Source organism: Equus quagga, chromosome 18 (genome assembly GCF_021613505.1).
Source record: "Equus quagga isolate Etosha38 chromosome 18, UCLA_HA_Equagga_1.0, whole genome shotgun sequence".
Lineage (NCBI taxonomy): Eukaryota > Metazoa > Chordata > Mammalia > Perissodactyla > Equidae > Equus > Equus quagga.
In genome coordinates, this window is record NC_060284.1 from 24,977,931 (window position 1) to 24,990,919 (window position 12,989).

At 42.3% G+C, this 12,989-nt stretch overlaps 1 protein-coding gene across 2 annotated transcripts in view; it reads left to right on the plus strand.

Annotated features, from left to right (window-relative positions):
* LRRC8D (leucine rich repeat containing 8 VRAC subunit D) overlaps window positions 1–12,989 on the plus strand; it is a 109,534-nt gene that overhangs the window by 17,060 nt on the left and 79,485 nt on the right. The window contains exon 1 of one of the 2 annotated variants that reach the window (XM_046645731.1): window positions 3,510–3,626. The exons of the other annotated variant lie outside the window; for it this stretch is intronic. The gene's annotated coding sequence lies outside the window, so the exon portion shown is untranslated. Of the gene's footprint in view, window positions 1–3,509; window positions 3,627–12,989 lie in introns of those variants that run through there. 2 annotated transcript variants of the gene reach the window in all.

The following is a 12,989-nucleotide window of genomic DNA, read 5'->3' on the forward strand; positions in this document are numbered from 1 at the left end:
TTGCTCAAAACCGGGAAACTCTGTGCCCAGGAGGGAGCGTAAGCCATCTTGCAGGCAGATTTTTAAAAAGATGATTTGCGCCTTCTTGCTACATTTTTTCCATGAAATGACACTCTGGCTCATTGAAGATGGCTAACAACCCTCTGTGAGTAAATGCCAATCAAGCCAGCCAGTTGGCTCTGAGGACATCTTCCTTGAAAGCCAGGGCCTAGGTTTTGCAGAGGCCAGAAGGTGAGTGTGAGTGCCAGAGACCTCCTTCACAGAAAAGCCTGTTGATTGTGCTACCCTGGAGGTGAAGACAGAGACAGGGACACGGATGTGAAGGCTGCTGGTACAGAGGCAATCTCTTAGGTAACCAGACAGCTTGTCATTTTCTTATTCTTGTTTGCAAAATTCAGCTATAATAATGGCCAAGCATCCTCATAGAGAGAAATCTTGTGAGAAACGTTAACTACCAAAGTAAGGTCTTTCTCTTTTAAGATGAAGAAAAATAAACAGCATCGTTCTTAGGTGTGAGTTTATCACTTTCTCCTCCACACCCATTAGTCCTCAGAAAAGCTATCTCTTGTCAATTACTTTGGAGCCTCTAAAATGGCTTTCACAATGTCGCTCTCTTCATCCATGGACTGTAGTACTTAGGGAGTGGAGATTTTCAAAGTCAACCCCCAAAATTCTTTCAAAATTAATTTGCCCTTTTGTGGCATTATTTGTGCCTACATGGGAGCATATTTTTGCTCATCTTATGAGATTGTGATTTCCATATTGTTTTTCCTACTCAACAGCATTAAGGAAGAAACACTTCTCTATGAAAAGCAGAAGGGGCAAGAGAATAGCTGAGCCATGGGAAAGTACGACGATGCTCACGCCTTGTGGTTTTTAGGAACGTCAGGAACTGATGTCATCTTAGGAGTGTTGTATTATTTGACCTATGAACTTTGGGATCCATACATGTTAATTTTAAGCATGTTTCCTTTGCTCTTTCTTAAGAATTTTAATTTTTTTCCAGAGTTTTTCCTCCTAGGCTCTTGGAGTTATAATGAGTAACAGAAATGAAGGTAGGGTAACAAAAGATATTTTAAAATAGAATTGGATGTAAAAACATGGTAATTATTGACAGGGTTTTTTAAATGAGAGAAGGGAGAGAAGTTTTGAGCTGAATGCCCTCCTTCCCTCCCACCAGGTTCTTTGTGGGAAAGAAATGGCAGTGCTTTGGGAAGAAGCATTATGTTTGTGAAAGGAGATGAAGAGTTGACAGGTGCAGGGTAAGCAAGGGACAGAGAGAAGGGAAAAGCTGGCAGCAGAGGCAGAGCTGGACCCTAAAACGATGCTAAGACCCCTCAAGAAGTTGTTAGTAATGAGCCCTCATTCAACTGTGTGTGCCTGAAGGATAGGAATGGTCTCAGCCTTGCCCAGCCACTGCCCTCACGCTTGGACTGCCCTTGCCTGACATTCACTCTCCAACTCCAGAGTGTGTGCTGCTTTGTGAGGTGGTGGGGAAGGGCAAGTGGGATGCGGTTCATCTGGAGGCAAGACGGAACCACTCACTGTCTCCCTCACTCTCTCTGCGTGTGTCTGGGGTCTCACATTGCCCATTTTTAATCACCGTTCAGTAATATGCTGTTTCTTGGCTTGTCAGGATAGTAGCAGCAAGCTACTGACAGGTGAGTGTGAACTAAGTGCTAAAGCAGAAGGAAATGGAAAATGAGAGGATTTCTACGGGTTCACTAAGTTGAGGCCATGCATATTTCTTTTTCTCCTTAAAAAGGCCCGGATAGAGAAAAAGAGTTCAGGGAACAAGTGTTAGCTGATTAGGTTCTGAACTGGACAGACTTTGTACCTTGACATATGAGTTGCTATCCCAGAACCTTTTGAACTTTTGCCACCAAGTAATTCTGAAAAGGCTGACAGAGCCAGTAGTAGATAACTGAAAAGGGCACAGTGTCCTCTGCTCAAGTATTCAAGGTACATATTATTCAGATGGATAAGGAACCTAGCTAGTTCAACAGAGTAATAGCATGTAAATTGCAGGGTCATTTGGAGATGAAGGAATGGATCACAGATGGTCACTGTGCTTGATTTTTCTCCCGGAATTCACTATGGTTTTGAAAATTAGCAGTGTGTAGAGGAAATAGCCCAGATTTTACACTTAGGAAAGACCTATTATTCAACTCTCCATTTGACCGCTTTCTAGCTGAGACACTGGGACAGTTACTTGGCTTCACTGACCCTGTTTCCTCAATTGGGAATATGAGCATAGGACTTTTGCAGATCTGTTGGGGAACGTTAAGACCAAGAGGAGATTGAAATGAGATGCCGTCTAGCACTGAGTAGGAGCTTAATGTCAGTCAGTTTCTTTGTACTTCAGTCAAAATTTAGCTTTTAGTGAAGAATAAACATCCTTTATAGTCTGTTCTCCATATCGAGTTTTGAAACATGAATAAATTTTATTTAAGTCATCAGCTCGATGATAAAAGAACTGTTTATCAGAGACAGTCCTATAAGTGCCATGTAACTGGATAGATTTGTGGCAAGGGCAGGCAGGGTACAGATGGAGCCGTCCACACCTGGAAGCCCAGAAACCCGGCACTGAACACATATGTGAACTCCTAGAGCTGGCACACTCTGCATGTGGCAGATTCTTAAACCATCTGTTCATTATTTTTTAAACACTACCCTGACGTTTGCCTAAGTCAGAGGGTAACAAAACTTTGGAACTGCTCTGTGATTCATACACAGAAATACTGAATTGTTTTTTCGAGGAATGCACTTACACGATTATCTTTCGTGTGGAATTGGTGTATATAAACGTTAGGAGACTGTGAGGCTGAGGAGCCCAGTAGAGAGAGAGCCTAGGAACCCGGAATACTTTTTTTTCCTTTGCAGTTCGTGGCAGCTGTGTGCACGCTCTGTCTTTTGCGTCAGCGAGGCGCAAGACAAGTAATTTCCCATCCTGAGGCTCTTTAGGCTGCTGAGCTGTAGTGGATATACTGGGATGTGGCTCTTAACTTTAAATTTTTGCATAAATCCAGCCTCCACTCCCTTGGAAAGGCTGTCTTGTCTTTTACACCTTCTACAGGGGATTTTTTTTCCGGGGCGGGGGCGGGGAGGCGAGGAAAGGAGGAAAAGGCAGGCAGACTGCACTCAGGGCCGGGAGGAAGCGCGGAGTCCATCGCCTTAGGTACAGAGGGGAGAACCCAGGCCGGAGCTGGAAACGGAAGGGCTGCGAGCGCGCGGCGGGCGGCGAGGCCGCCGGCAGGGGGAGGCCCGCCGGCCGCGGGAGCCACCTCGCGGGAGGCGGCGTGGCGGGTCGCCGCCGGCCCGGGGGAGAGCGCCTGGTCCCGACCATGGCGATGCTGGCGGCGGTGCTTATGCAACCCGCAGCCCCCTCGTCCTCGCTCGCCGCGGGCTGCGTCCCTCCCTCCACACTGCCGACACTCGGATCTCTCTCGCTCTTTCTCTCCCCCGTGTTTTCAAACAGGAAGTGCACGGCTGTCTGTAGCGTGCTGCCGGGTCCCAGGATGGAGGAGTGAAGAAGTCTCCGCGTCGCCGGTGCCAGCCTGCGGAGCCCGCCAGAAGCCGAGTCCCCGGAGAGCGCCCTGAGGGAGCAGGGTGGCCGCCTGGTCCAGGTGCGTGGGACCGGGCTGTCACTGGCCGCCACCCCCAGTGTCGCTGAGCCTGATCTCTAGCTCTGCGCTGCAGCCTCACTTGCATGCTTCTTCTTGGTTGCGCCCCTTTACTGCTTTCTCCCCCAAGGTCTCTGCCAAGCTCTGTCGCTGCGCCTCCCGGGTGTGCTGAACCCGGGTGGGAGGGCTTGGGACCGCGCGCTGCGCCCGCGGGACCTGCGCGAGCTTACCTTGGGCGGGAGCTGCTGGGCTGCCTGAGCCCGGGAGGCCTCCGGAGTCCTCAACTGCCCTCTCCACCCTCTCCTCCTCCTCCTCCTCCTGCTGCCGCCTGAAGCGGCGGCTCTTTGTTCCTCCCTCGCCGGCCTGGAGTTATCTACATGTCTGTCGGGGAGGCTTGGGTGTTACTAAGAGTGTGAGAGGTGGGGCCGTAGGGCTTTCTCGAGAAAGAGGATGAGTTGGGGGTGAAGTGTATGGAGAGCAAGAGTCTTGGTGTCCAGGCTCGGAAATCCCACCTCCTCAGCCTGAGGAACCCCTCTCTTTGCTTTCTGTTTGGGGAGAGCCAGGCCGTCAGGAACTGAGGGAATTAGTGATGCAGACACACACCGGAAAGGTAGCGACCAGGAATGAGCGACAGCTAGTTCTGAAGTGTTTAGTCTGGTGTCTGGCTTGTTAACTCCAGTTGTGGTTTCCTAGCCGGGCTCCCTTGCTGAGACAGAAAGCACTTTTAAAGGTAGGAGCCAGACATCTTTATTCATTAAATTCCATTTTTCATCAGAGTAAAATTGTGAATGACTTTTCTCAAATTCACTAGGTAGATTGTAATTTCACATGCCTGTCTTCCTCCATCTCACATGTTCATAGGTGGACAATAAAACGCTAGAGAAAAGATTGGTTTTGTGTACAGACTTCTTGGTTCTTGCTTTTCCTGGCAGCTCCTCTCTCTGCAGACCGAATTATATTGGCTTCTCCCCCAGTGAAATCCTGGCCTTGTTACTCCACCTATATTTATCTACCTGGTGAGACTCCAGTCTTGTGGAGGGACACTAAGGGGGGTGAGGTTGAGAAGAATAAGTTTGATGGGAAGATTGTATGGTTTCAAATTAAATATTTGAATAAGGTTAAAGCCAGTAGCATCTTCTTACCTCTATTTTGGAGGAAGGGATGTGAACAAAGGACTAGAGGGGAGGAAAGTGAGATTCTGCAAAGAGGGAAAGTACCTAATCACCGTACTGCATGCGCTTTGCTCTTTCACCTTATTGGACGGCCAAGCTTCCTCAGGAAGCAGGGTTAGTTGTAGGCTTTAAATTCCTGGTGTCGTATGCCGACTGTGCCATTCTAATTTGAAAATTTTATGATAAGTTATATTTATTCCATAATTAATTTTGCTCTGAAAGGAAAATCTTTTGTAGTCAGGTAGCCTGGTAAATTTGTACTAGCCCATCCTCTCTTTTTTTCCCTAGCCGTATGGTGGTAATTTGAATTATAAGATCCCATTATTCCAATAGTCCTTCAGAACCTTAATCTCTTTCAAAATGCAGCTGCTTTGAGCATTGCAATAATATCAATACGTGGCATAATTGTATTAGCAGTAAGTAGCCAAGATACACTATGAGAACTGAGCAATTTTATCTTTTTCTGGATAGATAGACGTGGACTTCTTAAATTTGAATTTATTTATGAGATATCTGTGTCTATGCCTCTTCTCTTGCCAAATACATCATAAAATTAAAAGTGAAAACTAGTCGTTAAGAGAGACTCTTGAAAGACCTTTACAACCATAGTATTTTGCCTCTATTTTTATACCCAGGTATACTCCTGGCCCTCTGGTTCATTAATTTATTTGAAGACTTTCTTCAGTATCTATCACTCTGCTTTAAGATAAAATAGAACAACCTCTGTGACCTCCCATACCTGTCCCCTATTTTGGAACAGGATTTACTCCCACCCTCATGGTATTTCATAGTAAATAATAATCAAAGAGTAATTATAACTGGCCTTTAGATCCTCGTTTGCTGTCTACAGAACACGTTTTCTGTATCTCATTTATGATTTGTTACTCCTTTTAACACTCTGGTGAAATAGGATTCTTGTACTCCATTTTCTGCAGAGAAAACTGAGGCTGATAAAATGTGGCTTGTCAGTGGTCACATTAGTAAATGGAGGTGCTGGGACTTGAACAAGAGTCTTCTGATTTATAGCCCTTGGCTCTTTTGTAATCTGGGAAGGTCTCCACCTCAGGAAGAGATGACAGTGATGATTCAGGTAGTCCTTAGCCATTCCAAAAGAGAGCTGGTAAACACTGGCTCATCATTAGCCTGATCTCAATCTCCAAATCTTTTTCCACTTCTCTCCACCCAGAACTCGGGGTGTTTGGGGTTTTTTTTCCATGTTTGAAATTTACACTTCCTCTATGTTACTGACTAGAGTTAGCTGTGTTTAGATCCATGTGGTTTGTTTATGTCAAGTCTTAGTGAACAGTATCTTTTTTGAAGGGTCAGATTAGCATATTTTAACTTTTCAGAATAAAAAAACAACACTTCTGGTTTACCCCAGGACAGTTTACGTCCCAGAAAAGAAATAATAAATTGCTAATAAATTAATAAATGAGGTATGTGACTCTCCCATATCCCACTACCATATATACCATACTACCACCATACATAGCCCCTCAACTCGCCCACCCCAGTGCACGATAACCTACTGAAAAGCTCATATTGCAGAAAGACATGGGCAAACCCATATACTCTTTAAATTATATATTAAATATTTTTGTAATATTCCTCAGATGGATATGTTTATTTTTCTTATCTTTGCAGTGCTTAAAATTGATGCTCTCTTTAGCTAGGGTTTTATGTTGCATCAAGAAGAATATAAATTAAAATTAGGAGTATGTTTTCACTGGGAAGTGCTGGATAAAATACTTTTCTCTTCAACACCTGGAGTATCTGTAGTGATCTATAACTTCCCCTCTATGGAATTGTGTCAAAGCATCAGAGAAGGAGAAGAAGGTGGCAGGGAGGAAAGAGAGATAAAGTGAGTGGTCTTTCTTTTGTAAGTGAGGAATGAAATGATATATGTATATTTTCTTAATTACACAGTCCACTGCCATTTCTGTCTGTTTTGGACAGTTGCAATGGCTTGTGAACTAAGAATGAAAAGGTAACTAGCTTTGATGTTAAATGCCAAGGAAAAGTTTATGGCCAAGAGAGAAATAGGAGTGGAGATAAAAGTGTGTTAGGATTTTCATTTTTTCAAAACCCTCTCTCTTTTTCCTTCATGTCTATTATGAAATAAAAATTATCTTCAATAGGAAATTGTAAACTTTAAAGCAGTGGTTCTCAACCCTTGTAAAAATAGGGAAACTTTTATTTAATCCTAAAAGATTTTTGCTTGTTTAGAGTTTTACTCCTTATATCTGATGATTGTTAATATTTAGTGACAAAGTTACTATTTATTATCACTCAGCTGAATATATATTGTAAATAATGACCACAGCATCTTCCTGTATTTGTAAAATAGAAGTACCTATATGTGTGAGACGGGTTCAGTCCTCAGACCTCTGCCAGTGCCCCGAAGTCCACAGGTTGGGAATCAGGACCAAGGTAAATAAAGCAACTACTCCAGGCTGAAAATGCCAGAATGGTGATATGAAAGGTACAGTGTGTTAGCCATCAGGTTCTGAAGAGACCCAGGTGGAATTTTTCCTCTTTGTTGTACATTAAATAGGTGATGTGTAAAGTCTTGACTTTGGATCTGATCTTGTTTCTGGGTTGTTTTTCATGGTCGGCTGTGAGGTCTTGCAGTTGCTCAGTCATGGAAAACTAGTTTTCGTCTAAGAGCGTTTTCCCTACAGCTGCGAATATTCCTTCCTTGTGTTTATAGAGTCAGGACGCTGACACCAGTTGCAGCATCACCCCGTCGTAACTTTCACCAGCCAGAGCCTTAGATTCATTTCTAAGAAGCTGAAAGAGGCCTCCCAACCTTAACCTTTACAGTTTTTGATAAGTATATGGAAGGGGAGATATTACGTATCCCTGTTTTGTAGTGGAAAAAACTGACTTAAAAATTCATATTGAATCAGTCTCTCTGGTTTCCATGCCTGTTGCTGTGACTTTGCTATTCTATTTAAGAAGGGTTAGACAGGGCACCAAAATCTATGAGGGTTAGTACATGATGTTCTCTTTTCTTGTTAAAAAAAAAAAAAATCATTCCTATTTATTGAATACCTTGTATGTCCTAGACACTTTACGTGGATTATCTTTAATCCTGATATTGTGCAGGGTGGGTAATATCCTTGTTTTATAGGTGAAACCGAGGCAGGCAGAGATTGTAACTTATCCAAGTTGTAAGTGGACAAGCTAAGGTTTGTGCAGTCCCCTTGCTAAAACATTTCCCTCATCACGTCTGCTGCTTTTTCTGTCCTTAACCTCCCCTATGAAGAGAAATGGTAACATTTTGTTTAGTCTTACCCATCTTTTCAGCAAAGGTTCAGTTAAAACCAGAGAGAATATGCAGATGTTAGGAATTGGGACATGGAAGAGTCAATATTTTAATAAATATTTTTGGCTTTCATGCCATATGTGTTCATTTTTTTCCTAAGAAGCCTGGGTATATTGGATCTCTTGGTGAGAGTTTCTTGAGGCCATACAGTATTGCTCACAAGCAGTTTTGCTAGATCATAGGATGTAAGGACACCAATTTTACTTTATGTTAAATAGTTTTATTTTAACTTAATTTAATTAAATTAAATTATTAAAAAATTAATTTGATTTTAACTGTGTAGATCTTTGTCAGTTTATATCTCCACCAGTACTGTACAATGATTTCATTTTTTAAAGAAATAAATTTCCTGATTTTTGCTAATCCAGTAGATGTTAATTGTACCTCATAGTTGAATTTTACCTCTTTTTGGTTACAAGTGAGGTTGAGCATATCTTCATTTACTTGACTTCTCTTTTCTATGAATTGAGTCTCTTCCCTTTTTCTTGTAAGAAGTTCCTTGAAGGAGTTCTTCTGGAGTTTCTTGTATGTTCTAGAAGTTAATCCCTTGTTAGCTTTGGCTATTGTGAATACTTTCTCCCAGTATGTCACTAGCTTGGTAACATTGTATTAACAACAACAACAAAATCTTTAATTTTAATGTATTCTAACCCACCAATTGTTGTTTTGCTTTTTTTTGTGAGGAAGATTGGCCCTGAGCTAATGTCTGTTGCCAATTTTCTTCTTTTTGCTTGAGGAAGATTGTCACTAAGCTAATATCTGTGCCAATCTTCCTCTGTTTTATGTGGGATGCCGCCACAGTATGGCTTGAGGAGCAGTGTGTAGGTCCGCACCTGGAATCCGAACCTGTGAACCCTGGGCTGCTAAAGTGGAGCGTGTGAACTTAACCACTATGCCTCGCGGCTGGACCCTGAACCCACCAGTTTTTAATGTTATTATGGTCTGTGCATTTTGAGTCGTTTAAGAAATCCTTCGCTATTGTGTGCTCACAATATAGTCTCTCTGTACTTTATTAACTTTATAGATTTACTCTTACTTGGGTTTTTAAACTATTTGAAATTTAAGATATGAGGTATAAATCCATTTTTATATTTAAAAAACTGGTCATATTGTGAGCCAGTTTCCCCAATGCTAGTTACCAAATAATCCACTCTTTGTCCACAGATTTTTGGTGCCATATTAGCATATGATTGCACATTTGTATGTAGAGATCTCTTTCTGAGATTTTGTCCAGGTGGCTTAAATGTATATTCCTGGGTCATTGATACACTTTTTAAATTACTATGGCTTTGAAATATATCTTGTTACATGTACATTTATTTATTAGCACGGTTGATATAAATTTAAAAATTCAAAAATATTTTAGATAGATTTCTTGCCCTTATTTACATGTGTTCATGCTTTAAGCTGCAAATGTATTTTCTAGAAGTGTGTTTACTTTTCTGGGAACATTCTTTAATTTATTTAGTAACAATTTAATTCAATTTCAACATTCCTAACCTTACATTTCCTTCTCAGTTTTATTGTTATCTATCTATCTATCTATCTATTTTTAGCAGTTATAGCTTCCCTTCCAACTTGGTCATTTATGTAGGGTAGTCGGTGTCTCGCTCAAAGCCTTCTCTTTCTTCTTCAGTGCTCTGCATGTGCTTATGCAGCTGGGTTGTGTCTTCCTGGTATGGCTTTTGAATGAATGTTTTATGAGGTGTGATGCCGTAATACAGGGCTGAATACTCTTGAAAGCCTGTTAATTATAGATTATTGGGAATAAACATTGCCAGTTTTGGCTTTGTTTTCTTCAAGTTACAGTGCTCCACTCTGTTCTCAGTTCGTTGGTTCTCCTTCCCCCTGCAGTCTCCAGTTTATGTCACACTGAATACTAGGGCACTTTATTTGATAAGCCGACATTTACATGCCTATGCAGAGTACAGTGTACTTTTTCCTTAGTTTATAAAATGCGATGAAACCATGTTGTACATAACATGGCTTATTATTATAAATAAATTTGAAATTATTGTGAGGGATAAATTGTGATCTCAACATAGATATTCTATGACATGGTTTGTCTAGGCAAAAGATGTTACCCTTAGCCATCAGTTCTAGGGTTACATGGGTGAAAGGCTCTTTATTTTTCTTTTATCTAGTTCTTAAGGTGCTTTATGGATATGGGAGAGGGTTGTAATCTAACTATTGAAATTTACTAAGCTTGCATGAAGTCTCATAAAATTACAGTGTAGAATGTTCTAGGGTCCAAAACCTGCTTAGATTGATAAGACCGTTGTCCTTGGGCTGTTGGAATTGTTCTCCTATAGTGCTTCAAACAGAGTGTATTCACCTGAGTTTGATTATAACAGGCCCAGCTACGGACCTGACTGAACTTGCATACTCAGGAGAGGACTTCTTCAGTGTGAATGTTTTCCATTTCTCATTCAGGTTCCTCTGTGTTCACCTCACCAGCTATCAGATCCACCTGTCTTACCAGCCTCCTCTGTTACTCAATTATTCTAATATAATTGACAGCCAAGCTACTTCATCCGTTTAACAGACATTTGCTGAGCTCCAAACTATTAAATCTTAGTTCCCTTGTTTCTCTTCCTCCTGCCTGCTGTGTACCAGTCATTGTGCTAAGTTCTGAAGAAAGAGTGTGAGTGCGATAGAGTGCCTGACCCTAGAAGATAGACACATAAATCATTAACTGTAACTTAGAATGTGCGACACTTGACAGCAATACGTTGTGATAAATAGTAACAGAGAGTGGGGCACAAAGAAGGGAGTGATTGGTTCTTTCTTGTTTGTGAGGAAAGAATCCATGAAGGAGGTGATTTTGATGCTGAATTTTGGAGGAATAGGATTATTTACCAAGCACTCAACAACAGAAGAAACAACCCAGGTTCAGAGCCCAGAAATGCTCAGAGTGTGAGGAAAATGGAGTATGAGTGACTGGAGCAGAGAGATCGTGGGGCAGAGCGGGGAAGAGGCTAGAGGTCCATCTTCAGATTCTTGGTCCAGCCATATTTAGGCCATGTCTAGGGCCATGCATGCTGTTTCTGAGGACTTGTGTGGACTTTTTCCTGACAGCATTGTGGAATCATCAAAGGTGAAATAAATGCTTAAATCACTGTCTTAAGGTATGTGAAAAGGAAGCAGAGAGAAGTCCAATGGCTACTAAAATAATCCAGGTAAAAATAATGAGGAACAGAGCTAAGGTGATGTTGGAGGGAAAGGAAAGGAGAGGATGGATTTGAGAATCATTTAGGAGAAACAGTTGGTTACCGATTTGATGGAAAGTCGGAGTGGGGAGTAAGAGGGAAGAAGAAAGATGACTCTTGATGTTTCTGGTTAGGAAGATTCACTGTGTGAAGGTGTCATGAGTCAGGATGGAAAATGTAAGAGGAGCAAATTTGGAGAGAGAACAGTGAGTTCAGTTTGAAGTCAAGTTGGGGTTCCTGTGGAGCATTCAGCTGATCTTGAGAGGACTAGGCCCCAGGAGAGAAGTCGGGGCAGGAGAGTGTATCAGGGAGGGACTGGAACTGGTGGTTGTAGCCCTGAATGTAGCTGAGATCCCCAGGGGTTGCCCAAGGACCAAAGACTGAGCAGACAAAAGAAGGGGAGAGAGGATCAGGAAAATCCACAAACATGATGATAATGTTGAGCACTAGGGTTTTTAGATTTTCTTTCCATATATTATGTCATACAATCCTTATAACAATACCGTCTGAGATAATTATTGCTACTGTCTTTTACAGATAAGCTATCTAAAGCTCAGATAAGCAACCTGCCAAATGACCCAGGTAGTAAGTGGGGAAAATCTGGCTGGTCTGTCAGAGGCCACAGGACCATCAGGTAGAGTTAAAGGTTGAAAATGGGAGATTGGATTTGGCAATTAGGTGTTCAGTTGGTAGTCAGAAGAGTTCTGAAATCTAAATCTAGCATATCAGGGGTGAGGAAAGAGGAGGAGTTGGGAAGGCAGGGCAGCAAGTGGCATGTGCATGTGTACACATTTGTCTGTGAAGGAATACTTTTTGTGTGTAGTGGTGACTGGAGCTTATATTCTGGTTGAGGATAGTGGAGAGGAAGTGACCAAAGGTAGAAGAGAGAATAACTAATGGAGTGAGGTTCCAAAAAAGAGAAAACAGCCAGGGTCTGGTGTGCAAGCATGCTGAAAGGGTCGTCTTGGGAGGGAATGGGGACATTCATTCCTTTGAGACAGGAGAGGAGGAGAAAACGATGTGTGTGACTGTAGATGAGTGTGCAAGTGGAGGGGAGGGAAGTTGAGAAAGTTCATTCCTGATGGCTTGAGTTTTCTCAGTAAAGTAGGAGCAGAAGAAATCTGCTTCGATTGGGGAGGCCTTGAGAAGACAGTTGACAGTAACAGTTAACTTGGAAAAAGGAACTCACTGATTTAGGATGAGTAATAATCATGCCTCACTGAGGGCCCTGTTGGGGTTTTGTCAGTGGGGATCAGGTGCTGATGGTGGGTTGTTTTTTCTGGTTGATAGAGTAAGATGACTACCATGAATGACCTTTTAAAACAAAACACACAGGCCTCGCCTGAAATGTTAAGTTTAGATGGTGATTTAAGGAAGCTTAAGGATATGGGGGGAAGGGAGGAAAAGAAAGCGACAAGGAGCAGTAGATTGAGCATTAGGGAGCCTGAGTTCCACTCTTAGTTCTTCTGTTAACAGAGGATGGCCTTAGGGAAGTCAGCCACTCTCTCTGAGCTTCAGTTTCCTCATCTTTCAGTGGAGGAAGTTACATTAATGTCCTCTCAAGTCTCTTGTAAGTCTGAGAACTTCTGGGAGACTTGTACATCATTAGACGGAAATGAGTGACCGAAGGATAAGAGTAGCTAGATTCGTGTCAGTT